The 27,883-nt window shown below is 39.5% G+C and overlaps 2 long non-coding RNA genes across 3 annotated transcripts in view; one reads left to right on the forward strand and one right to left on the reverse strand.

Moving 5' to 3' along the window:
• The window catches only part of LOC133270990 (uncharacterized), a 169,068-nt gene extending 162,681 nt beyond the window's left edge, over nucleotides 1–6,387 (reverse strand). For both annotated transcript variants that reach the window (XR_009743979.1, XR_009743978.1), the window contains exon 1: nucleotides 6,313–6,387. This is a non-coding gene — a long non-coding RNA (uncharacterized LOC133270990). The remainder of the gene's footprint in view (nucleotides 1–6,312) is intronic.
• The window catches only part of LOC133270992 (uncharacterized), a 30,023-nt gene extending 6,625 nt beyond the window's left edge, over nucleotides 1–23,398 (forward strand). The window contains exons 2-3 of the long non-coding RNA XR_009743980.1: nucleotides 19,302–19,467; nucleotides 21,108–23,398. This is a non-coding gene — a long non-coding RNA (uncharacterized LOC133270992). The remainder of the gene's footprint in view (nucleotides 1–19,301; nucleotides 19,468–21,107) is intronic.
• Nucleotides 23,399–27,883: the final 4,485 nt, after the last annotated feature.

A 27,883-nucleotide genomic window follows, 5' to 3' on the forward strand; every position in this document is an offset into this window, starting at 1 on the left:
TGGACCTGAAAACACCAACTCAAACACTAGCACAAACCACTGATGCTGCCATCTCCTAGGGTAAAGAGATCCTATTTCTTCCAAGTTCAAACAGGTCAGATGGAGTGCTGAACAGCAGTAAAGCTCTACCAGTCCTAACATCCAAAGTGGCTTGATTTGAGTAAGTCTGAGCAGTTCTACTTCAAACTATATCATATCATATTGGAACAGGAAGGTCTGCATTTATTAGAATAAAGTGAAATGAAGAAAAGCAAGAGAAGAGCATAGAACATACAATTCCTCCTTTAGATCAAGTACTATACAGGCATACAAACCTCCAAGCTGCACAAAGTCAATTTTGGAAACTAGACAATCCCAAAATGCTTGAAAAATATCTCTTGGGAGCCATATGTGTATACACAGACCTTGGTGAATCAACACCTCTTTACAAGACAATAGTGCCAGAGAACGAATGCTATAGGTGAGGGACATCTGCTCAGAACCCTGGTCTTGGATGGCTGAAAGTCACATGTGGAGTCCATTTTCATGTTCCCTCACCCTCATAATCCTTCTCTTTCTCACATTATGCTTGGTTTTACTGTAGGAATGCAAGGCTGATTTTGTCTTTGATCTCAGCTGTGGCTTGTAGATGGTTTAAATGCATAATTATGTCATCATCAGTCTCTTGCTTCATGTACATGATATTGGGAATATCATGTACCGACAGTAGCATTCCTCTCTTCACACAAAAAGATCAGACTGGAGATTATCTGCCTTCCACTAATGCATAGACCCCTTTTGAGACCTTTAGTCTAATACTAGTCCCTAGTCCTCTTCTGATACCCTCACAGTCTTTGTCCCATTCCTCTCTCAGTAGGACAGGATTCCTAGTTCAGGTATTAAAGGAACATTTGGCAGGTGCTTCTCCTATCTCCTTCCAGTTCTCATATGAGAAGCCGAAGAGCAAGCTGAAAGCTAGCTTCCTGCCTAAACCCAAGCTTGAGGAAGGTCTGATTCTGGTGGATATGAAAGAGAACTCTTTAGAAATCAAAATAAGTCATTGAATAATAGCACTGACAAGAGGCTGAAAGCAGGATCCTAGCAAGTCTGCAAATCATTTCCCTGAACGGTGAAATTCAGCATGTTATTCCCATAACATCATTAACTTGAGCTGGTATAAAGTATGTGGCTACACCCATGTGCCCATTTTCTCTCCCTGCCTCTCACAGTTGTACCCATGATCCCTTTCATCCATTTCCTCAGCTTCATGATTCTTACGTCTCACTTGGTTTTCTCTCAGTCACATTCTATTTCCAACATAGCCATGCATTGAGCTCTGTGCTTGGGTCTGCCTGAGTTGCCAGAAAAGATGATGTGGATAAGGATATCTTTGGTTTCATGCTCTCTGCTTTTGCAGGGTGTACGTGTTGATTATTACAGCTTGATTTCAAATCTGAGTTACAACTTCCATACTTAATGTGTCTCTTTCTGGGACATCCCAGAAGGCAGGGCTTCTTCCAGCTGAAGAAGTGTGTCCCTTTTTTCACGTCTAGTCCCAGTTTCAGTGGGTCCTTTCATGTAGGATGTTTCCAGGGTTTGAAAGGTGGTTAAGCGCTGGCTTTGAACACATACAGTTTTCTAGAGCTGTAGCATGTGAAGAGGAAAGCATCAGTTTCATTAACAATGACTAAGAAGCAGCATCTCCCATTTGTAGATTCTGTAACTTTATTTCACGGAACACAGGAAGTAACTTCTTCTCTGTCTCCTGTATCTTATGTACCAACACACTGAAAAGGAGCCCCATTCAGCATTGACCTTGTCTCTCCTTCCAAACTCTGTGTTCCAGATTTCAAGCATCCATTGATGGGGATTCAGTTTCTTTTAGGAACCCCTCCAGAGCCAATTCTTTCTGTTAAGTATTATCTTTGTGGTGAATACTGTATGATTAAGTACAAACTAAATAGTGCTCTGTCCTTCAGGGTTTGAAAGATTGGCAGTGTGAGGCTGATACCCAGAAAAAAGGTGGACATTGACCACGAAGCTTTTGTCATGTATTTGCATATATACATACATACATACATACAGTCTTCTTTTGGGTCTTGTGAAAGAAAACGCTTATCTTAAAAGCCATGAAATTAAGAAATTGAACGATGGTTTTGGACATAGAGGGCAGTTTCCTCAAAAAGAGACAGCATAGTCCTATTTTTCACACTCTTGTTCTGACTTAGTATCATTCCCTTAGTCAGTAGGAATCCTTGACAGCAGATGTCCACTGCAGCCACCACCAGAAAAAAGCTCTCTTAAATGTAGGAACATTAGTGCATTTAAATGCTAAGACAAATACTAGCACCAGGGAGTCTTCCTGAGATGATCAAATCTGTTCTCCACCCACCACCTCTGCTGGTAGAAAGATTAGGGAAATACAACTCTTCTGTTACAATGGACCTCAGACTTAAGAAAGCTTAATCTCTCCCTCTTCAAATCTCTCTCTGCAAATTCCCACATTTCTAGACACCAGTGTCTCTGATATTCTTCAACAGCTTGCTCAGGTACCTACTGACTTCAGTGTACCTACACAGCTCTGACAGCCAAAAAACTGTCCCCATCAGCAATACCAAGATATCATATGAAAAGGCCAGGAAATCCCAAAAAGCTCAACTCGTTTTCCTAATATGCAATAAAATCGCCGCTGTCTTAAATTAGAGTAATTGGTTTGTTAAGAATTAGACCAAAAAAAGCTCAGTGTCACAGTGCGGTTTAGTCATCAAACACATAAACAGGACTTTGAGAAAGATCCAATGACCCACATGGAAATTAAAGTCCTTCCTCCCTCAGCTCATTAACATAAAGCCAGTGGTTAGCTATGTGCCTCCTGAACCTATAGATAAAGGATAAGGCTGATTCATGCTGGCCAGCTTACCCATCAGGAAGTGCATCTGGGATTGTTCAATACTGCGGGTCAGGAAGGTGTGCCAGCAGTGCCTCTCCTCTATCAGTAAAGCAGATACACAACCTAGGGGCAACACTCCATCCGGTGCCCAGCTAATTTGTCTTCCATCACCACCATCAGAATCCCACATTTTTAGATCAGTCCTGGTCTGGTATCAGAGGTACCTGAGATTACTTAAATCCTATTCTGGTTCATGAGAAAAACAGCAGTTCAAACATTTATTCAGTGTAGGTTTTCTTCAACATATTGGTCTCACCAGTGAGCCAGAAATATCCCCTTTCAAAGAAGAGCAGGATCACTTCATTTACACTTGTCCTTTACTCATGCCTTCCCTAGGTCTCTGCTGTTAGGGACAGGATACTGAGCTAGACAGCTCCTTGGCCTGACCCAGCATAACAGACCTTTCTTAAGCCTGTTTATTCATTCACCTTCCTGCTGACCTTAGCTAGGGGTAAATGGATCTTGTAGTAGGGATGTTGACAGAAGTACCTGTATAGGTTCCAAGAAGTCTAAGAAAAGATAGGTGTGTTAATTTATTTTTGATACTTTTGGGTGGAGCCCTCCTACTCATGGCAAGCTGCCATTGGATCACAAGCATACTGTACTCTTGCTTCAGAGCCTACTTCCCTCTCCCCCAGGTTTAGCTCAATATGATTCCCACTGCAGATGTCTTTGAAAATGTTCAAGCTGTCATTGGTAAATGGAAAAGTAGATGCACAGCGTGTAACCCCTTTGTGAAGAAACTGTCTCTTTGCTACAACATTCACTCAGATCTTGTTATTATTCTCTGTGGTGGAGCGATTTTGTTTCTTTTTTTGGAAATCATCCCTACAGACTAGTTGTGATTAAATGTCTGATGTTTAAAGCTTCTATGAGCCTTTAAAGTCCTGTTTTGCAATTTGGGCTTTAGGCCTGGGAGGTCTACAGTTCAAATCTCAGCACATTCCTCACTGCTGTTTTTAATTATGATTTGATATGGACATTATTGCTGCAGGGATCTCTCTCACACTTCAGAAAACACAGTTTACTAAAAGTCAGGAGACGCCAATCAAATTGGGTCCTAGTTCAAAAGAACACGGATTGTAGCGGCTTCATTTTCTGCTCATAGAAGTTATTTGGTTGATGTTTAGAAGTGACATACCTAGGGGAGGGAGGGAAAATGAAAAAATCAAGGGGCAACCTAAAAACAAAAGACTCCTAGGGGGCTGCGATATGCTTAGTCCTGGATCACCTAGGGAAGCGCTTTGCAGACTCCATAGTCTGCCCCTCCTTGTCTCTCTTTCTCACGTAACTGTAACATAAGATTGCACTATTGCACTTTCCTTCCTACAAACTGCAGATTAGAACTGGAACTGGTGAAATAACAGAAGGGAAAACAAAATTACTTGTTTAAATTTTTCTAAATGAATCAATTCTGTGATCAGGAGAATACATTCTTGGTTTATTTCCTCAGCTCTGAAAATATATTTGGCAGAGATCAAGGCCCACTTCGCTTGAGCATTATCTCTCCCTCCAGCTGATAAGTGAAGCCGAGGGACTACAGGAGCAGAGCTTTCAACAGAGAAGTGACAGTCCCCAATCCCATGGCTTCTCACACCAGCTCTGCCAAGCCATAACTCTGGCAGATTGTGGAAAGCTCAGTTATTTTCCTAAATGTGCACATCTCCGTCCAAGCTCTCCCTGTCTTTAATACATAATACTGAACCAGTGGAAAAGGTGTCTTGATTTTACACCCTCATTTCTGCTTAGCTCTGTTTTTCTTGGGAGTGGGTCTGAGCCATCCCAGCTGAGAAGGAAAGTCCTTTTCACGAAAGCACGCTGTCGGGTTGCTGATGACTTTGGCTGCAAGGCAGCTTTGATCAGGAGCTCTACACCGACTTAGTATAACCACAGACACTTTAGTAAAACTGTTTTTTATTATGTAAACTATACCCACGGCTGCCCTGAATTAAAACAATTTTCAGATGGGAGTCTTTCTATGAAGGGACCATTTCATTTCACTTTGCTTCTTTTCTGGTTTCCTGCGTTAAAAAGGAGCCTGTACCATGGAAATTGCTTGAAATATTGTATATTCATTTTAAGATCTGCTACTAGGTCATTCTGTATCATCAGCGTATTTTGAATCGATCAAGAAGCTAGACTTTTATTTGTCAAGCTTTGATTAAATTTTGTGGTTAAATAACAAAAAAAAAGGAAAAAAAAGACCAGAACTTTCCTGTTAGGGTGCTGAGGCACTGGAATAGGTTGCCCAGGGAGGTTGTGAATGCTCCATCCCTGGCAGTGTTCAAGGCCAGGTTGGACGAGGCCTTGGGTGATATGATTTAGGGTAAGGTGTCCCTGCCCACGGCAGGGGGGTTGGAACTAGATGATCTTAAGGTCCTTTCCAACCCTAACGATTCTATGATTCTATGATTCTATGATTCTATTCTATGATTCTATGATTCTATTTTATTACAGTCTTCATTAGAAAATATAGTAATCATAAGGAGTTGTTTTGTAAGATCAAAGAACAAGAATGGAACCTGTACCTAACACCAATGTTATGAAGAGAAAGTCCTCAGGTTCAGCAGACAAGAGTGCTGGAGGAGCAGTGAGATTAGACCATTATTATTTTTCTTAGTGCTAAGATTCATTGACCAGGCAGTGGGGAAAATATTTTGGAATTATTATATAAGTCTTATGCAAATAGTTGAATTTCCAGGCTCTGGGAGTATCCACCTGTGATTTAAACATGACATTTACACTCAGTTATCTTCAACTCTAAACTCATTTTAAGAGTGAGTCTGGTATCAGAAAAATTAAGACACTGGCAGGGATGTCATAACACCGGTTTGGACTCTTTCTTTAAGTATTTCAAAACCTTGTTTGGAGCTTTCAGGCCCAGTAGATGGTTTTCATATTTTTTTATTTGGTCCTCAAGGTGAGCCTCCTAATTGAGAATGGTGGGAGTTTGTGGTGTGGCATTGAAATTATTACAAACATTCTATTTTCCCCTTGAGGATGGAAAGGTAAGACCGGTTCCCAGCTTCTTGAAGTTCCTGTAATACCTATGTAATCATATTGTTTATCATACTACTTGTTTAAAAAGGCATGGAAACATACGACTTGCTTCAAGCCCATATCTATTTTATGGCATATACCTCCATCATCGTGCAATTCATAACTGCTTTACTACCATACTCTACAAGCAGAAGAACTGGAGGTGCGCAGGACTGTAAGCTGCATAAATACATACATTTTCTTTTATAGGGAGCCATCTAGAAATATATAAAATATCAAACAGCTTGAGAATACTGATAATAGTTAAAGATCTGGGAGCAAAAACCTCACACACATGGCTGACTGCAAACTTGGACACCTCAGAGATAAGCAAGTTTTCTTACCTGCATTCTTCAGGAATTTTAGCAATGACAGGTCATCATCTTAAATAGTCTTCACATGTGCAGACTCTTTTTTTTTAAGTTTTGACTGAACTCAGCCCAAGTTCTTGGAAACTGCGCACTAGAGACTTAGTATCGTGCTTTGTCAGTCGCTGAAACACTAACAGGTGGGCACACATTATCCCAGGGAGTCTTGGTCTGGGATGAGATCATTTGCTGTAGACAGATTTTGTTTTCCCACTTGGGATTCTCCATGCTCCTGTCCTAGACTGTTCATTGCAATTGTGCCAGCCTTGTAAGGAACAAATTTTACTAACCCTTCCAGCCACCAAGACAGCAAAACTGGAACAAAACAGAGATATGTCTGGCTTCTTCTCTTCTGCTTTCCCATTCTCATGCATTGAGTTACTATATGCCCCAAGATTAAAACACTTGCACACTATCAAGGTATCTACATTCAGAATCAAAAGAATACTGTCATACTTTGCCAGTTTGCCAGCATGATCTGCCAGACTTTCCAGGCTTCCAGCCTCAGATATCATCATATCTGCAAAGAGGAAATATCAGACATCGGAGAAATGTTGTACTCCCAGGAATTCACGCATCCCTGCTTCCCAGACAGCTTGCTGGTTTTATAACTGATGAACTAGTTGCACCCACCTACTGAAGCAAGTAATGGGCTGGGCATGCCATGACTTCCCAAAGCCACATGGTTACAGTTATATTTCCACAAATGTTCTTGAACGTTTCTGAGAGTTCCAGCCTGAGTATGGGGGTTTGTGATGCCACCAACCAAGACTGTGCTTCTTGTTGTTCTTTCTGTAACTAAAGCTTCTTTGGGATTTTTAGGGTCATTTATTTGTTTTTAAGGAAAATGTAATTTGCAGGTTAAGAAAGAGTGCAGGAGGTCAGTTCTCCTGGGTGTATTCTTCTGAGTTCAGTTACCAGCTTCTCCATGGGCACCAGTGAGATAGGAATTGCACTTAATGACTGTATATAGAGCCCTTTGAGATCTTGGATGAAGCCGGTTATTGATATGCAAGATATTCTTTTGAAGAAGAGTATTTCCTCATAGTTTTGGGTATGAGTAAGAAAAACATGAGAGGAGATGACATAAGTCTTTTCCTGCATTGCTGGCTCCAAACACTCTTGTATCTGGTAAAACTTCATGTTCCTAATCTGACCATCCTCGAGGGATTGAGAGGCCCAGAAACTGCCTGGAGCCAGCCCTCAGGTACTGACACTTTGTGTCCCATCCAAGGGTCAGAGATGCCTACCAAGTTGGCATTTCCACCAGTCACCCTTTAGTCCTTATCAATTAGACTGTAAATTCCTCATAAATACCTCAGGGCACAGTGTCTGTGTCAGCACAGCACCTTTGTACAAGAAAATCATTTCCGAGTTGATCCCAAGGTGGGGGAATGGCAGTCTGAAGGGAGGCTGGATTCAGGTATTCACAGTCACAGCGGGGCTAGTGCCCCTGACCGAAGAAGGGGTGGCGAGAAGTGTTAATGCTGCTGTGCAATTACCAGCTGAATGTCAGCCTGCTTCATTTCTTGTTTTATATTCTCAGAATCCCTCTAAATACCTCTTTCTCCTCCGCATGGCGTGTGCTGGCCACGCTACTCCCTTTTGACACCATCCTGGCAGCTACTCCAATACACTGACTCTGCTAGGCCTCTGCTAGGCTCTGCTGGGCTTGTGCAGGCCCAGCTTTAGCCTGCTCCCTGTATTTTTCCAGTCATAAAAGCGTGTTCCTAGAAAACTGAAGAAGTGTGATCTTTTCCTGCAGATATGTGAACAAAAAAGTCAATTACAAGTCTGCTGTGTCTTTCATCTCATGGCCTAATAGTAACGCAGCTCTGGTGTACAAATCACTACTGCAGAGGAAAAATGTATCCCTGAAGGATAAGCGACACTATTAGGAACCTGGGGAAATATCTGTTTCTGGGTGAAAGAAACACCAACAGCTGAAGCATGAAGGGAAGCAAAATAGCACAGCTGATTTTTATAACTTTGTTTACATGTTTTGTGTGTATCCTAAAGAAGAAGTTTCCTGGAACTGTGGGGTATATCCATGGTAGCTTATTCGACGCAGAGCTGTAATGCTGGCCTACCCACAGTAGGCATGTGTTTTCCACACGTGAGCTCTTTTTATGATTAAATATATTGAGCATATGTAAAAGGAGCATGGTAACATACAGCATCTGAAGTTCCAATTACTAAGTGATTGCTAGATGGCAAATCACTTTTACCCAATGTGTTTTAGGTGAGGACAAGAGGAAAGGAAACCATTCAGAGACTTGAGTGATGGGAACCCTGGGATATCTTGGGGCTCCCTAACCTGGCAGCAATACTAAATTTTGCAGCTCCTGGGATGAGGAGAGAGGGGCAGACTGATGCTTTGCAGCTGCTGTCCTGAAGGAAGCAGGTGTTATGGATTGGGGTGCTAACTAAAAACCCTTACAAAGTCAAGCCATGTGGTTCAGCTCCTGAAAGAAAAGGCAAGTGGTGGTGTTTCTCACTGTTGCTTGTGAAGCTGCAAGCCCCACTGGAGTGGCAGCCTGGCACCTACAGAGAAGCAAGCAGGCAGCAGGGCTGGGGCCACTCAGCAACCTGCTGCCCCAGCAAACCACCTGCCCCAAAAGCCAGCTCAAACATGCCTGGGGCCTGGAGCACTTGTTAACCAGCAAACGCCAGATTCTTGCATTGTACTGTACATCCAGTATGATCCATTTAGCCCCTGCCATAAGGAAATTGTAGAATAATCAGTAGTATATTACTTTCAGTCTCCCCTTGCGGTCTCAAACCAAAGAGGCAGAAAATGATAGGCATGCAGGATTATACTTTCATCTTTATTGTGCTTTCAATCCACTGGTAAATGGGATGATAGGCACTGAACAGTAGAGAGTGTAAAAATTCAGGTTGGGAAAACAGTCAAGAAGCAGGCTGAGGGTGTGGGTGTGTTTGGGTCATACTAGCAATGGTGCAGCAATGTTCTGAGGAGGAGCTCAGTTAAACTATGTGCAAAGAGACCTCAGCCTGCAGTTAAGAAGAAAGAAAATGCAATGGGAATTAATTGCTTTTTTTTTTTTTTTAAATTCCTTCCCCCCATGTAATTTTTGACCGACTCAGTTTTTGCACATTCACACTGATTAAAGTATTACAATACCATTTGCACTTAGGAAGAAGGTGTACATTTGCAATGAAATCCTATGTAGCCAGTGTGTATTGCAGTATGTCTAAAAAGCCTCAGGAGACAAAAAAAAAATCCTCAAATTCAGCTAAGTGAAATGTTGCCTGAAAAAGAAGTAATTAAAACCTGGGTAAGGCCCTTAGACACTGTAATCTGCTTTAAGCACACTCCTTCTGGAGATAACTTCTTTTAACTCAACCTGCTCTTTTTGACAGCTGTCACACGAGCTGCTTTGCATCTTTACCAGAAAGCAGGGATAAAGCTGTAGTCAAAGAAATGCAGGAGTTTTCCGAGTTCCCCAATATAAGAAAATAAAAAGCCAGCGCAATCCACCGGTGTCATACTTTACCTTTGTGTGATTTTATAAACACGGGCATGAAGGAAAGAATTACACTTTGCCCCCAGGTTCAGACTGATTGGTAAGAATCTCAGACACTTTAAGTAGGCGCCACAAATTGTGTAAGCTCTGACCTGCTGGCTCACTGCCTAGTTCACATGACAGAGATATCTGATGGTTTTGGCAAGGCAGATTGAGGTGGAAAGGTGCCTAGAAACCAACAGAGACAGGGCACCCATCCTAGGGGTTTTTAGAAGAAACAAACAGATATGTAAGGTGCAGTTCTGTACTCTCTGGAGAGGAAAAGGGGGACTTTTTATTATAATAAATTCATTTGACTAATACTATATGGTTAGGAAGCAGAAGAAACGCATTTATATTTTGAAGTCAAGGGCTTCCTGAGATCCTCAGGGCTGTTTTTAAATTAGTGTAATGACTGAGTATGTGCTTGGCCCAAACCAAAGTGACTGCACTTTTGCCACAGCTGCTTTAATTGTGCAACATTTTGTCTCCAGGATTTTGTGGTCTGCAAAGCTGAACAGAATAGCATATTTAAAATCATTGCTTCTCTGCTGTGCCTTTCTGATTAGGGCATTTTCCCCCTTCAAGACATTAGACTGTTCCAATGGTAAGGTAGAGGTAGGCAGGCTGGCAGCTGCCAGATGTGATATTGCCTCAGGGCACAATGTGATATGAAGTTAGAAAAACAAGATGCTGTATGCAGGAAGCATCATTCATAAAATTACTGCTCCTGAGTATCCTTTCCCCAACTTTTGTTCAAGTGCATCTCTCCCCTGGCAGTCCAGTATTTTCACAAGTGAACCTCAGAAAAAGGCTGCTTATACAAATTCAAGCAAAGCTAAGAAGAAAGTAAGGTCCATGAAGCGCTTTTTATCTTCTGCCACTACAGATTCTACCACTCTCATCCCTAAAGACAGAGCAACAAAGAACCAATCAGTGAAGAAGAGAATCCCTGAAATCCAGAAAAGTGAGGGCTGAAAGGAAGGGGAAAAGTCATTAAAACCATCCTCCAGTTTGGCCTCTCTCAAACTTTCTTTCAGCGATCGCTTTGCACAGTCTCTTCCCACAGGTATTTTTTCTTCACTATGTTCCCTACCTGGCATTTGATTGGGGATTTAGCTGCCATTAGTAAACAAAAGACAGCAAGGTAATTATGAATCAGGATGTCAGAGAGAGAGAATTATTTGCCGAGTGATTTATTGATGAATAATTTCATACTAATGTTCTTGCACACACTGAGGTCATATTACTCACAAGCAATTCCTACCAAAGCAGTTCAAAAAGAAGCTTTGTTCTAATTGTACTTATATAGATACATACTACAACTGAGCAACATCAGGATATTTGCCATATGCTCGTCTGACTTCTCTACTTTTAAAGTCTGTTCCCTACTGCCATATTTATTTGATTTATGTGTAAAATTTGTAAAATAGGCTCATAGAAAATGAGTCCTTAAAGCATCTTACAAAATCTGTAACAAAAAATATTCACCAAAGGACTCCTCTGTGCTATTAGTATTTATACTGCTGTGGTGCCTGAGGCCCCAGCTGAGATCAAGGCCCCGATGGTGGCCAATGTACAACTAGATAATGAGAGACAGGTTTCCCTCACTGCCCTGCAACGACAAAAAAAAAGTTAAATAGACTGAGAAAAGGTGACTGAAGAAATAGATCTCCTAAAAGAGCCTACTTCTCCTATTTCTAAGTCACGGACCTCATCAGTAAGATCACTTAAATATGTACCCAAAACATCATTGTCAAGTATCCATCAGGAAAAATGTTCGGTAGGTGATGCTGGCACAGGTGCTCTGATGGCTACAGGGCACAGAAGCAGAGAGTTCCTAAGTCACATCTTGCTTTGCAAATGTGCAAAACCTGAGTTTTCAAACAAAAATAGCCTACCCCCTCTCTCAGCTGCTTGTTACAAAAGAAATAAGTGGGTCCTAAACCCAATGGGGCACTGTAGTGGAAAATGGTTGATCTGACATGGTGTTGCAATGCATTGCATCAGACAAGAGCAGAAAGGCCCATCTTCACAGAATATGAGCTCTATAAAGCTCATGTTACTAATAAGACATCATTACTAATTTCTTCCACTTCTTAGGTTTGATTTAGAATATGATTTGTAGACAACGATAACACATCTACTTCTTAAACAGAAATCCACAAATTGTGGAATTGATTCTACCATGCCTGAGAACACAGGCTGCCTTAAGTTTATCTCAAAGGATTGTAATGTATAATTAGCAAAATGTCAATTCCTTAGTATTTGTATTCACGGCAAAAAAAAGCTATACTAAATTGGGGTTAAAGCTGACCTTACGGAACAGCAGTCTAGAGTAATACCAAAGCCTCACAATCGCTGTTAAAATCCAAAAGATCAAAATTAAGGTTAAACTTACAGAAAATGAAAATATATGTTAACGGTATGGAAATTCCATGCAATCATTCCTGGCTCTGTCCACTTTCAGAAAAAAAAAAAAACCTCATGTGAAATATCTCATTTTTAAAATCATCATCAAATGTCATTATCATTTTCTCTCAAGAGAATATTTGTTGTCACTAGAAGACCTCTCATTCTACTGGGATAGTCAGACAAAAGAGTAGCTGTTTGTGTAAGAAAATACTAAAAGAGCTTTTCTTGTTTAATCAGAGTAAAACAAGCAAGGTTTAGGCAGGGAGAAGATATGATTGTTCCTTTTAAACATTACAGTTTACAGAGAGGTAAGGATAAATATTGCATTAAAGAACGATGTTAACACAAGAAATAATGGGAATAAATTGTCTAAGAGTGAATTTAGCACTAATCGAGGAGGATCCTAACTGTCAGGGTAGTGATGCTCTGAAATAAGCTTATATTTGGAAAGTGAAAGCTACAAGTTTGACTATTAAGGTGTAGACTGATAAATTCATTAGGTGAATTATATTACAGGGTTTTCTGTGACAGTACTGACCTCAGTTAAATGACCTAGGAGATCTTTCTCCTTGTCTGTAATACAGCTATTGCCAACAGCTGGTTCACAGGAGAGTGAAGGAAGAATTCATCTTTGTTAAGCACTGCCAAGGCTTCATGGCTATTTGAATTAGATGTTTTTTTTAAAAAAAAAACAGTCATTCAGCTGTGTACAAATTAATACTTCATCATGACTGTGATCAATATGAAATGGCAGCCAGTCTGAGAAGTGGAATTTGCATGGCATTCCCTGGGGAATTCTCTGTGTTTGCTGTTTTGGCAGCTTATACCACAGAAAGAACTTTCAGTTACTAAGAAAAACATGAGGAAAAAAGACCATTAGGCCCATAAAATGGATTCAAATATAGCCCTTATATAAGATTTCTATGAATTTTAATTTAATGGGGAATGTCTGTAATGTTCTATTAAATATTTTTGGACAAGGAAAGTCAGATGTGGAAAGGAAAATTTATTGAAGAACCTATTTCTTCTTTATTTTAATTTCCATAAGATGAACTGTTTTCCTTGTGAGTTTTTGGAAAATTAATTCTGCCACCAAAAAGCAAGTGCTACATTTGCAGGAAGAAAGATTTAACAAGCACAAGAAAATGAATGAATCTGTGCTTATATGAAGCATCCAACTTTAATAATTTAACAGTGAAAAGCATTTTCATGGCATGGATTTTTAAGTGCATCTGGTGTTTATGAAAGGCGGGAGACCCCAGAGCTTCCCACGTATCTTCTTGAAACAACTCTCAATAAAGAGCAAAGATAGCTGTTTGCCTTAAGACTTTCTTACTGGATCACAACTTTGTGTGTTTGCTGCTTTTCCTGTCTTGGTTTTACTGTAAAATACAGTGGCCATGCAGTATTCCTAACCAGGCCTTACTGATTTCACAGGGGATTCTTTTCCCATTTTCACAGCAAGTTCTGTAAGAGAAAGCCAGATATAAGAAACTTTCCAAAAATATAGTGAAGGGAAAAGAGTAAGATGAACAAGAATTGCCTGTTCTCAGGTGGTGCCCTGATGCTTTGCAGCCTACGCAGGATACAGGGAGGTACCCAGTTGTTTCTGAAAACTCTTCTGAACATCACAGCAATCTATTTGCTATAGCCAGAAGAAATAAAGTCATTCTCTATCAGCATCAAGGCAGGGACTGTTGGGGTTTTCTCTCTGCAAACACTGCTACAACTAATTTACTTTTTTTAACTCAAAGGCTCAGGAAATGTCCTGAAGCACCTCTGTGATAGGAAAAGATTTATTAGGAGAAGCTAAGATAGTTGCACTTCTAACACCATGATTTGTGGTACACAAATAACCATGAGTCATGTGCCTCTGTGTCGTTCCACATAACTATATAAAATAGAGTAAAACACTGAGTGCTGTGAAATATTGCCATCCTTGTGTCAATCCATTGTTTCAGATTTGGCAATGGTGGGACTAACTCCTATCTTCAGGTTTTCCATATTACAAACTGCCTTCATGAAACTACCTGATTTCAGTTTATCAAAAAACTACAAGGTTTCTGAGCAGAGTAAATGTCCATTCTACTTAGTCAGAACAGCTCAGGTGAGATTTCACTAAACTTCACTGGAAGTGATTTGTTTACCTAAAATGCAGCAACATTAGTTCTGCCCCTGCAATTTTCTGCAAAGTCAGGAAACTGTTATCAGAACTGTGGAAACTTCTCTCTGCCCAAAGAAATCCACATCAGTTTATCGTATTTCTTTCCGCTTGAATGTCTTTAAAAAAGAAAAAGAATACTTTTTTATTACTAAGTACATTTCAAAGCCCTTGGCTTGTTACTGTACAATTACTGATTTTGTATTAGTACTTACAGGCCCAGAGCCAAACAAAAAAATAAAGAGAATGAAATGTATATGCTTTTTATGATATCATCATAGTTAAAGAGCAAAAACAAAGGCACCAATATGAAGCTGCCAGTACTAATTACTGGGTGGGATGTGAGGTACACAGTGAACAAGGAATGAGAAAAGAATTCAGTGTTTCGATGGTTGCGCTTCATTGATGTCTTTAAGACACTTGTCATGTTCTGGCTTCCAGGGGTTATTCAGTACTAGCCAAGTTGTAAGGCTTTGTCAACCTTTAATTTTGAACAATATTGAACATTCTTTTACCCTAAATGAAATCTAAGCCCTCATGGTGTTAGAATATTTTTTAACCAAAAAGTCTTCTAAGCATGAAATTAAAAATTAATTTTCCAGGAATGGGGACCTAAGGTCTAATAAATGTGTACACTCACATTGACATTTTTTCTCTCTGCAGAAGCATTTACAAGGACCCTTCTCTTCCTTGTTGTTCATTTTCTCAGGACTTGTTGAAGGTCAGTACCTTTCAGACTTCCACCCTTCTGTAAAATATAGTTGAAATTAATTCATGCGTTCAACAATTAGTAGAAATGCAGAGAGAAACACATGCATGTGAAGAGAAACAATGAGCTTCTTTCCTTAGAAAGCAAGATATAAAAAAAGTATTAAATGAGATTTTGGTATGGAAAACACTGCAACAATTCCCAATAATAGGTAAAATTTTTATTTAAAAAAATGCTTGGGCAAAAGCTATTTAAATGTAATGTGTGATACTGTTGGATGGGATAAATCACAGCATACATATTGCAAAACAGATCTTGTATCAGAAATTCTCAAACACTTCCACTTGAGGAAATAGATTTTCTCATGGATAATTCTTGCTTTTGATTGTAAAATACCTCATGTGTATCTAGAGTAATTTGCTTGCATATAATCCAAGTGCAAGCAGGAAACAATTCATACTGTTTTACATTGTCAGTTAATTAAATCAGGGAGAAATTAGGAGTGGTCACTAAAATGTGTTCTCTTTGAAACAAGCTCAAGATATAGAGGAGCAGTCATGGACATGCAAAACCATACAAGGCAGTAAAAGCCTGTAAACCACAGAATAAAACAGGTGAGGTGAATGAATGTAACATGCAAATGAAGCAGAGGGCACACCTTGTACTGAGTGAATGATCTGTTTATTGATAAACAGATATAAAACAATATTTTTCTATCCTCATCCTGAGCCAATAGGTTGCATTTAAGCCATTTCAGAAATTCAGATTTTGAGTAACTCTTAAGAGCTGGAATTTTCCAGTACTGCAATTTTGCTTCAGGGGGTCTTAGCTTTTATTGAATGGTCCCTGGATAGGAGTAAAGTAAAACACAGCCTTGGCAAGAAAATGGAACAATGTAAGAGAAAAAGACAATGGTGCAGGAGTCCATGGCAAAAAATCAAAGGCAAGAGTTGTTACACTCATCAGATTGAAAGCAGTGAGAAAAAAGCAGGAACAGCAGGACATATCTCTGAAACAGGCTCATTGTTTTTGTACCCTATTATACTCACTAAGTCATACTGGCAGTTTTATATCAAAGTTTTTGTCTTGACAACTCATTTACCTACAGTGACATAAAAAATGAATATTGGCACATTCGTTATTTCTTGGCCAGTGTCTGACATTAACTAATTAATTAACTAATAAAATATCACTAATTGCAGAGACAGTAGTACAAGCCAGGGCTCTGGCATATTTATTTTGATAGCAGATAGCACTGCAAATCACTGAGCACTAAGAATGGAGGGTAATCTGATGTGTTTTGCAGACAGAAATGCTTGCCTGACAGAGCATCACATTAATGAGGCAAACTATGACTTCTGCAGAGTGGAGAGATCAAGACGTGAATATCAGGGTGTAACCCTGCAGAGGAAAATCCTCTAAAGACTTGTTGAAAGATGTGGTATCAAATGAATTGCTTACTTCTTAGAGACTGCTTTGATATTTATTGGTTCAAATTGCTCCACTGACTCACTCTTGCATAAGCCTTCATGCCCCATTTTAATCTTGACATTTTGGGAAGCCAGTCTGAGGCAGCATAATGACTAGGTTTACAAAGGATCAAAATGAAAAAGAAGCAGCTGGGCTGTAATAATTATAGTCTGTGAAAAAAATACATTGAGAAAACAGAGTGAGAAATGATCGTACAGTAATGAACAGAGGAGTAATGCCAAGATATTTAGAAAATAGAGCCCTCACTTTGGGAAATCAGGCAGTCCCGTACTTGGATTTTAAGGTACACGCATAGTTTTTCAGTATGTGTGGTATGGAGGTGTCATCTTCTCTACACAGACTCCTGAAGTCACATAGCTCACATACTGTTTTGAGGGGCAGATTCTGGGAAATAAACTTCTCTATTCACTTTCTCCCTGAATTCAAGGGAAGAGAGGAGGTATAAAATGGGCTAAAACCAACCTTACCCTTTCAAAACAGCTGATCCAGTACCACAGTTTCCAATTCTCTCTTCCTCATAGGTACAGCATGTCAAATGAGATTTATTGTTTAACACTAAGCGTAATGAGTGATAAGGTGAACAGCTGGTGAACTTCACCCATGTGCTCCACTCAACAGCAGTGGCAGAGTATAGGATAAAAGTATTCGTAAGACTCTTTGGGCAAAACCTGTCTTACCACACCTTGGGAAGGCCATGTTTCAGGGTAAAACAGGGCAGAGTGAGGCCAGCTCAACTTTCATGTTTCCAGCTGACCTCTATGTTATTGTATCTTTGGCCTATCTCCACTCCCTGGCAGATGGGTAATAGTGACAGCTGCCTGCCCGCTAGAACAAGGTGCATGCACATTGTTAAGACTCCGGGGGTAATAGCATTCCTGTAGTAAACACTTTTAATAAGGGAGAATACCAATGTGCTTTAAATATTAGTAAACAAATGATTCAAAGCAGACAGTGAAGCCCACAAAGACAGTGATTCACTGCCTCAGGAATTTATGCCAATTTTAATTTTCACCTGAACAATACCTGTAGCTGGTGGATTCACTGGAGCAGTCTGCAGCTCCCTCTCTGTCACTTCTTCGTCTCATTGCCTGGACATGCAACACTGAGAATGAAATCAGAAATAGCTGTGGTTAACCCAGTCATTCAGAGAAAGATACATGCCTTTGCATTCACAACCAATGTGCCTTCTTGGAACTGCTGGTGCATCTTATTTTCCAGCGTGCTCATGAGATCTTGGCTTTCTTTAAGCACATCATAGACTATGAGACCTAAAGGGCAGAGATTTATCTGTGTTTCCTGATATATATAATTTGTCTGATATTGTCCACCAAATGACTGTTCAGAGCTGTCAGAAAGGCTTGGAGAGTCTGAGGCACTGGAAGAAGAAAGAAAGACTGTGTAAAAAAAAACATGTATTTGTCTAGAATAGATGCACAGTCCTACTGCAGTAAACTGGACTTCGCATAAAAATTCACTGTGGATGTGCAATTTATAAACACAACACAATCTGGATTAATAAATTATTGGGGATTTTTTCAGAGAGTGACATTTAAAATTGTTTTTTGTTTATGCATTATTGTTCTACATAATTCTAGGAGGTAGTGTTGAAAGCTGAGATAAAAAAAATGCTATTATGATGATGTGACCTGATTTGTCTGACACACCTTGGTCTAGATAAAATATCACCTAACTCATGAAATAGACAAAATCATGATTTTAGCCTTGCCAGTGAAGCCTAGGAGTCAACCCACTGATGCGAGGTCCAGTTCCATACAAACACAGAGATACCTTGGAAAAGAATAAGTCCAGTGTAATCAGGTTGTCCATCGTTTCTCATTATTTTGTGTATTAAAATGTCAACTTCTCTTAAAAATATGAGCTAGAAAAACAATGACGTTTTAAAACTTGACTTTTCAGTTTAAAGTTTGTCTAAAAACCTTTTCTTTAAATAAATGATATGGTGACCAACTTCCAAAACAAATAGCTCATGTATATGTTGTTATCAGGGAAGCAAATATTTCAGTATATTCTTTGGAGTATTCATATCTGTGAACAGAGAGGAATTTAAAGTAGTCATCTGACCCTAGATATCCACAGCAGGCAAAACCCAGCAAGAAGTAAATGGAAGTAAATGGAGGTTTTAATGGTGGTTCTGTTCCATCTTTTTCTTTTCCGTCTTTTTCTGCCAGAAATAGAATACCATGTTCTCCCACCTGCTGTTAGCTAGAAAGTAGTAGTTATTTTAAACTTGTGTGGGCATGATAGTAAGGCACAAAAATACTGCCCCACACTGAATCTGGTTTTCTTTTTGTTTGGATTTACATAATTTTACATCAAGACCAAATATATTATGAACTTGGGTCAAGCAAGCATAAAAGCAGAAAAATGCTAGGAGTGTCAGGACTGGATCTTGGCAGTTCATAAAGCAAAAAATGGAGAAGTGATTCACTGAGCACAGAGCCATAAATGGCCCATGATTGCTGATTTCCTCTTGAATTGGGTTCAGTACTCCCTGGAATTTCTTTGAGCATTAAATACCATCGATCAGCGCTTAATATAGATCAGTCTTGCCCTAGATCTAGGTGAGGCTTAATTTCTTTTCTCCCATATACTCCTACCTCCTTGAAAACATGTGATTAAACTGTTCTGATTTCTTTTGCAGATGAAGAACTCCGTCTCCACAGAAAACAAAAGAAGGTTCTGTCGCAAGACAAATTGAATCAAATTCTCCAGGAGTTTTTCAGTTCAATTAAGCTGTGGGATAGTCCATATCATAGGTGCAAATCTCTCTGTGCATTATAGGACCACAGACAGGGATGTGGCAAAAGGTAAAACTAGGAATTATGTCTTTAAGGGCTCGTTGGAGACACTTGTAATCTTGTTTTATTGGTAGTACCCTCCCCAACATAATGAACTTTGATGAAATAATGAAGTAGCTGTGGCGCCTGTGAAACTGAGCAGGCAGCTTTGCCAGTTAAAGACCTCCCATGAACACAATCGCCCAGGCAACAACTCTAGACTGCAGTGAAGCCAGAAACTCTGGCAAGTCACCTCTTCCCGCCTCTTAATTCCTTGCAATTCTGCTTGAAAAAGCCTTGGAAAAAAAAAAAACCCAAACAAAAAGATCCATCCATTTAGGTCTGTGGTTGAGGGATATAACTTAAAATAAAAATAAATTTTGTGAGAATCCACTGTGTTGTTTAAAATGGCTCCAAGTTCAGCAGCCAGCAAAGTTACAGAAACCATAAGCCTGGCTCTGCCACTGAGTGAGTTCACATGTCTAAAGAAATGAATACATGGAAGGCTTTAAATAGCAATATTTTTAATTCGGCAAGGTTTCCACCCCCTGCCAGACTTGGACAGAGTGCAACAGATGGTAATAGGAATCTGTAAACTCATCATTGTTGTTTTTAAGAAGTTGGATCGGTGGAACGCAAACATTTAATAATGGATATAATTAAATTCTTTGCTAGTTAGTTTGACTCAAGAGCCAATTGGCACCACAATGTCATTTCATTTACATAAAATATATAGTAATTCTGATTCAGAGAACTGCGATTTTACAGAGTTGGAACTAAAGATGAAATAAACGTAAAAGAAATCAGAGTTAGGAACATGCCTCTGATAACCTGTCTCAAGCTCTAATCTTTATAATCAAACTCAGGTTCAAATCAGCTAAAAGCACAAGCATTTTCAGTATGACTAATAACCTTGGGCGCTCCAATTTCTAGATGATTAAATGAAGATGTCTTCAAATGACATGATTTTAATAGACAATATTAAATCACGTCTGAAAATCAGACTCCCCTAGTGGTGAAAAACCCATGTGATCAACTAACTTTATGAGATTTCTGCTGTCTGGATGACGAACTGTCCTAAGAACTGCTTACTGAATTTTCAGTGAATATGAAGCTATCTTTGAAAGCTTTACCAAAAGCTGATCCAGATGCCTAATCTGAAAATCATCCAGTTGGCCCATCTCTACATAAGAACAAATTCTGACTTTGGTTGAAAGTGAAACTGTAACATTTCCTTATTTGTGTGCTTTTTTGCTTATTGGGTTTGTTGGGTTGTTTGGGTTTTTTTTACATTAGATTATTTTAAATCAGGAAAAGCTTGCTGGTATGTATCTTGTTGGGAATTTTCATTTTGAAATGGTCTTCATGCTTTAACAAGCTGGTTCTCAGAGACAGTTCAGGTAGTACCATCTGAAGGTAGACAAACATAAACAGAACTAAAATCACAGCCAGGTTTACTGGGAATGTTTAGAACATCAACCCCCACTAAGGTTCCTCAGGCCATGTATTTGCAAAAAAAAGAGCTGAGTGGAAGCCCTGGCTTAAGACATCCTTTCTTCTCATTCCCTGCCTTCAGTCACTCATCCCTTTGCCCTGCTGCTCTCTCAGTTATGTCTCTCAAGTAACTGAAAATACTTGGCTGAAATAAATAAACTGGTACTTTTTTGCAGTTTTCCCCTAAATCAAGTAAATTCCCTGGTGTGGTTCAATGGCCAGGTCCAGAAATACCTGTGCTGGCACAAGTGAGGAAGGTGATACCAACAGAATGGGAAAGAGGAAAGGGACAGAAGAGATAGGATTATAGCTGCTGAACTCCACAGTGCCAAACTGCAGCCCCATGGCCCAAATTCCATTCTGCTCTAGGATGGAGAAATACCCACACTGACGTTCACCCACGGCCAGAAATCTCCTAGGCTTTGTGTGGTTCAGGGTCTTCCTGAGGCTGTGCAATCTTTTGTTCATCTATAAACAGGATAGTTGTTCCCCACAAGGGCTTGGAAGCACTTCAAGAGATCAAATCATCTGTCTCTCAATCAACAGAAGGATCAGCTATCTGAATGTCCGTGCAGCTATTTCTATCAGCCTCTATACAGGATTGCGTGTGAGTAGGGATAGGGATCTCCAAGGTCTGTGCTATTCTACAAAGGTACCAAGTAGACACAAGCTGCTCAGACCTGGGAGTGTTCATTACATTTGTTGGTAATTTTGTGACTTAGATTGTGCCTTTTCCAGAATAAGACTCTGATTGCTCATGAAATGTTTGGATGTTTGTTGCAATGGTGACATAGTTTTTCCTTGTCTCCATGTCAGTGGGGTCCATTTCCTAATTCTCCTGGGTCAAATTAAATTCCTGCTATGTCCATCCAAATCAAACTGTAAGTGCAAGGCAAGCAACTATTGTGTAGGCTCCAAGCCATCTCTGGTCCTTTGTCAAGGAACAGCTCCCTGGTGTCTTTTTTTACCTGAAGAAACTAAAAGTACATGGTGCCCTTTTAATCTGGAAACAAAAGAGAACAAAGGCAAACAAATAGAGGCCAAATTATCTAGCCTTGAGATCTGAGTTTTCTCCATATTGAACTTCTGGTACTTACTTAATGAGCCCATGTTGTTGCTCACTAGTGAGTAAGAACAAAGAAGAGTGACTCATGCTACCTTGTTATTGTTACATAATCTATACAAGTAATTTATTTTTATGGTTAATTATTGGATTAGTTAAGTATATTGGAAATATAAAGAGATGTGGCAGAAGGAGTTACGAGAGATTCAAACCGGGTCTGTAAAACTGCAAGACATCTTCATATATAATCTGGAGGGAAATCTGCATAAAGCAAAACTCCTTTCAGAGCTGATCACTTGTGTTAGCACTTCTGAGTTCAGATGGATTCCCTTCAGCCTCTATAGATTCTCGTCTTTAGATTAGTCAGAGGCTTTTTTATAGCGACAAACCCCTGTTTCTTTTCCTTTTGTGAGTATTTCCTGCTTTTACCTGCTGGGGGAACCTAGAGTCAGTAATGTGGCTCCTTCTCACCTGAGTACACAGGGTTACTTTTATTCCCCCAAAATCACTGTCTGCATTAATCACCATAGAGCTGTGAGAATATGAGCTATAAATCTTTCCAACCACACTCAACTGCGAGGGATTGGTTTGTGTTATTTATTAAAAGGTAGCGACAATAATTACTCTGAAGTGGCTGGATGCATATAACTATGTAGTAGACATGCAAGTATGAAGTTGAAGCTGCAAAAATCCATTGGTCATGAAGTGACCTAAATTGGGATTACATGCTGAGGCATCAGTCTAATATGAAATTACTCCTATGTTTTTATTGTAATGACCAATTAAGGATCAGCACCTCAGAAACCTCAGGTGGCTGGTTTACATGAAATAAACATCGACCTTGAAAATATGCCCTTTTTGAAATCCTAATGCTGATGTGTTCTGAAAGGGTCAGCCCGTCACCATGGTGTTGGCAAGGGGTTGTGTTTGGCTGCCGAGTGCCGATACATCCTCAGTGCCAAATACTACTTGTGAGCAGGGAAGTTGCTAGGAGCCTGGGGTAAACACGAATGCTCCCTGCTTTCCATACAGCTCCACTTCAAAGTCACACAGCGTATTCATGAAAGTAGCCAATACTCCTCTTCACTCCTTTAGCAACATGTGGTGCATGGGGTACAGAGTCATATGGTGTTCTTTGGGGTCTTTTTAAAACAAATTTTTATTTAACCTCTGCTTTGACCCAACACATAAGTGTGTTGCCCAGATATGCTCCATTTCAGTTTATTTAACCAGAATGTTTGCTTACTCAGTGACCACTGGAGGGGAACTACTGTTCTTATTAATTCCACAATGGGTATTTGTTGCTTCTTGTTTTCTGACATTTTCTTTATGACCATAATTGCAGAGTTCTTGTTTTCAGATAATAAATGCACGTGTCTATTTGCTCAGGTATTATGTAATTGATCTCCAGCTATTAATTAAAGATCTAGACTCAATGTCTCTGAACCTGCCTCCGGATATTTGTCCTTATTGTGTCATACCTTGGATGCACAAACAGGGAAACCACATACAGCTCTGCATGTACACTCCTCATTCCCTTTAATAAAGAAGTCAAAAATCAGGACTTGCAAAGAGTAATTATACAGAGCAAAGAATATTTTTCTGATGGGATTTTTATTCTTCCTTCTTTCCCTGGGCTTCCAGCAATTCTCTCAAGATGCTGACATGCGAGCATAATGAGCTGTTTGCTTTGCATTGCTCTCAAAAAGCCTTACAGACTAAAAGGAGTTTATTTTCCCCTTACTGCTGTTGATCTTAATAGCAGGATAGACTATAGTTGGCACTGGGAGCAGAATGAAAATTTCATGGGTGAAAAGAGAAATCAGAGATTGCAAATTCATTGCAGAGAGAAGAGGGATTGGTTGTTCTCACTCCCAAGAGCTCATTTGGGCAAATATGTTACATGACCCTGTGAACAAATTGTTACTTTTCCAGACTAGACTGTTTTCTGTGTAAACACTTTACTGTAGCAGTGTACAAGAGCAACGCTTTCAATCCAAAACTCAACAAAAATAGACGCTCCGGAACATTTGGAACTTGTTAGACACTAGATGGAAAAAGGGAGAGAGAGACTGAAAAAAAAACACCACCAAAAAAAAACACAACAAAAAACCCCACCATGTTTTCACCTTCTAAATGTCCTCATTTTTATACTTTTAAATAATTTAAAACTCCCGCCAGAGAGCTCCAAAGCTTTTCAAAATTCAGAACCGCGTGGGTCCCCACATACAGCAAAGGTACAACTTAGAGAGGCAGAAGTTGTTTTCAGGTGACTTAGTAAGAAGTCATTACATTTGAAGAGCAAGGTTAATGAGCTTGGGAAGCTGGGATTTGTTCCTACCCCTTTCGCACACTTCCTGTTCCCCCTGGGAAAATCACCTAGCCCCTTTGTGACTCAGTTTCCTCGCCGCCAAATGAGAATAGCATTTTCTGACCTCACAGAGAGTTTGTTTGAGAAATAGCTGAGTACCTAGAGGGATGCAGCTACAGAAATACAAGGTTTTATCACCACCAGAAGCAGCTGGTGTATCTCACTGCAGCTGAACAATTTTGGGGTGAAGTTTTCCACTGAAAAATGCTGATTCTATGGAACAAAAATTTTTGATGGAAAACTTATAAAAATGTTTGTTGTGTTACACATGATAAATTAGCTACAGATTTTGCTTTGGGACACTTCAAGATTGTATCCGTGCAGTTAAGTATATTATTTATCAGTTACAGTACAGTCAGGATAGTGTTGATCTTATCAGAGCCAAGTCCTTCCACTTTTTAAACCTCATGTAGATCAGTGGGCTTTCCTTCATGTTTCCAAAACTTCACTTTTTGGAAGTGGTAAAGGGAAAACTTAGCATTATTTCTTACTGTCCTTGACAAAAGGACCATCACTTATATCCAAAACAGAACAAAGGCTTGGTCCTCATCCCTCTGAGTGGCCATAGCCTCCCAAAGATATGCAGGACCATTATCTGTACACAAACTGAAACTGGTAACTTTTTTCATGCCTGAGAGTGCTGTCAGCAACTCACAGTGAGCACATATAAAAATAAGAAATCAGAATTTCTGGCTTGATCACAAGCTGGAAACACTGGGTGTTTTTCTAACTTTTCCCTTCCCTAGAAAAATTAAATCTGTTGCTTCTAGAACTCTTAACAGCTATCATGTCTTTCAGCATTTGTGTTACTAAATGAGATGTGGGCATCTCTGCCTATTGCTGCTTAGGTTAGAATGAGCTGCTGAAACCTCTACATTTGTACAGAGAAGATGCATGCAACTTCTGATACAGTATCATAACATTTTGGCATAATTTCATCCTACATAATAAAATGAAAACCATGAGAACATTGGCATAATCATTTGGCTTCATAGGCTTGGCTGCCTCAGGCTCAGCTTCTGAAGGTTTAAGAACTTTTATCCTAGTTCAGATAATATTGCCAAAACTCAGGTTGTCTTCTATAGAAAATAATTGCTTGTCCAAGTCTTTACAGTCTCTACACCAGTTTAATAACAAGTAATTAGTTGAATAAGTCCAATTAATGCTTTTATACAGATCAGAGATTGGAGAAGGATTGTAGGTCAGGTTTAATTTTAAAATACATTAGAATTTCTATCACTCTGTACACACCCAGGGCAATGCTATTATGGGCTTTCCCATTAATACATGTGATTCATTATTTGGACTTGGAACCCAGATCTAACAACGCACGTATTTAAATCTCTAAGGCCTATCGAGAACTGTAACATTCACTGGGAATGGGGGCTGCTTATTTTGACCTTCTCCAGTAAATGTGCTAGAGCCAGTGTTACCTGTGAATGAGCATCTAAAGTATGTTGCTAAACAATCATGCAAGTTTAATAGTGCCTTGAAACCCTAAGCATGAATTTTGTATTAGATGGTATTTCATGGAGGGTCCACAAGCTTTCAAACAGTAAATTCCCCCACTAGATCCACACCTGACCAAGGCTGTGTTTTTCAGAAGTATTACTCTGGCTGCAAGAGCTATTGAGATTCATGCATTTTAATGGATGACTCTCTTGCTCCTTGCTTCAGGGCTCTGACAAACTTTGCTTTAGCTCTTGGCTCGTGCTGTGACAGTGCACAAGCAGGGAGAGTCAGTTTGTGCAGCTTTCTCACTGAAAAACAACATTTGCTTTTGAGATTAACGGGCTGGGCTAGGAAAATTTCACAGCCCTCTAGACAAAATGCTGTCAAGCCATTAAAAGTACAAAAGGATGTGCAGCTGTTTTGCAAGCCAACTCATTCACTGAGTGTCATTAAAAGCTTATATACCTCCCTGTTGTGATGTTCATTATTAAAAGATAGACAATATCATAGTAATTGGAGGTGTGTGCCCTAAGTGTTATTTCTATCCTCTATCACTCCTCTTGGTGGTCAGAGCTATCCTTGTCAGGTACTGACAAATTTCCTCCAAACTGGCTTTGATATCAATGGCTGGATTAATTACTGGCTATCTATCTCAAACACTATCGGGTTTCTTCTGATATTAAAATTAAGTTTTACATTGATTCTTTTTATTTCGTTGTCACTCTTCACTGAGTTGGAGTCAGGATCCCAGTGGGATCAGTCCTCACTACGTCAGATTCAGATTCTGAAGCTTGTGAGATGATGCCGATGATGATGATAATAATAATAATAAATTAAAATATCCCATATCTAAACATGGATAATAATAAAAATTACAAAAAACTGTGATTTGAATTTAATAAGAATTACTTTTATGACTGCAAGGTCAGTCTGAAACAGAAATGTTATGAAAACTAATGTAAAAAAACATCAGGTCATAAAACCAGCTTTAACTTCCAAACCAAAGTTCATCTATCCCAAATCCTGTGTTTGCATGGTACAAAGCTGCAGAGGCATCCTTCTCTTTGTACATCCTCCCAGCTTCCAAAACTAGATGATACAGGAACTTTCTCATCCAGAAAATGCAACTAGACTATTAAGAGCAGCTGATGGACTCAGCCTACCAAACACAACACAGTCTTTTATGATGTAGGTCCCACAACTCCTTATAGCAGTGACATGTTCTGTGATCAAATGCTTTCATTGCTGATTTGAGGTCTGCTCACTGCTAAGTTTAGAGAGCATCCCATGATTCTTATGCTGGACAAACAGAAACACAGTTTAAGTAAGGTAAACTGACAGCAATCATCTCAGTGGGTTATTATTGTTTATGGTGTGCAATTTAAAAGCCAGATTTTCCAACAGTTTATGGATGCAATTATGCACCTAATTTGCACAGTTATTTTAGACTTATGCATAATACTGGCTAACTGCATATTCAACCGGGCTAATGCAGGGCTGGAACAACACCAAATGTTCCCTGGTATATTTTTCCAGGGGATGATGCCACATTTAACATAATCTCTTCTAACTACTGTGAACAGTAAGACAACTCGCTAATAGTTTCACACCAGGTTCAATCCACATTATTTTTCAAGGAGAAAGCATCCATTATTATCAGTAGATGTCATGTTATAAAAAGAATCTTTTGTCTTTGGAGCTTAACAATAATGTGTACTGGTTAAAAATTTAATAGCACAGAATGACTGAGATGTTCTTTTTAAAATACAACTTCTGATTTTTCATTGGATTTTCAAGCTGACTCACTGCAACACATGGAATGCATATATATAATACATGTATACATGTATATTACATTGGCTCAACAAGTTTTTGCATTGCAAGGTATTTGGTAAGTTGCTTTAGAGACCACAATCTCTGAAGTATGCAAAAGGCCACAGTATTGAATAGGCTTGTAAAATCTTACTTGTCATGCACAACACAGAAGTGTTGCAATTTCTGCTGTAATCCTGCCCAAAGCCAAGCCAGTAATGGGGCCAAAAGTTTTTGATGAAAATGTCCACAAA

The sequence above is a fragment of the Pezoporus flaviventris genome, unplaced genomic scaffold, assembly GCF_033815535.1.
Source record: "Pezoporus flaviventris isolate CSIRO_AGI_PZ_B2104156 unplaced genomic scaffold, CSIRO_AGI_Pfla_v1 ptg000023l, whole genome shotgun sequence".
NCBI lineage: Eukaryota > Metazoa > Chordata > Aves > Psittaciformes > Psittacidae > Pezoporus > Pezoporus flaviventris.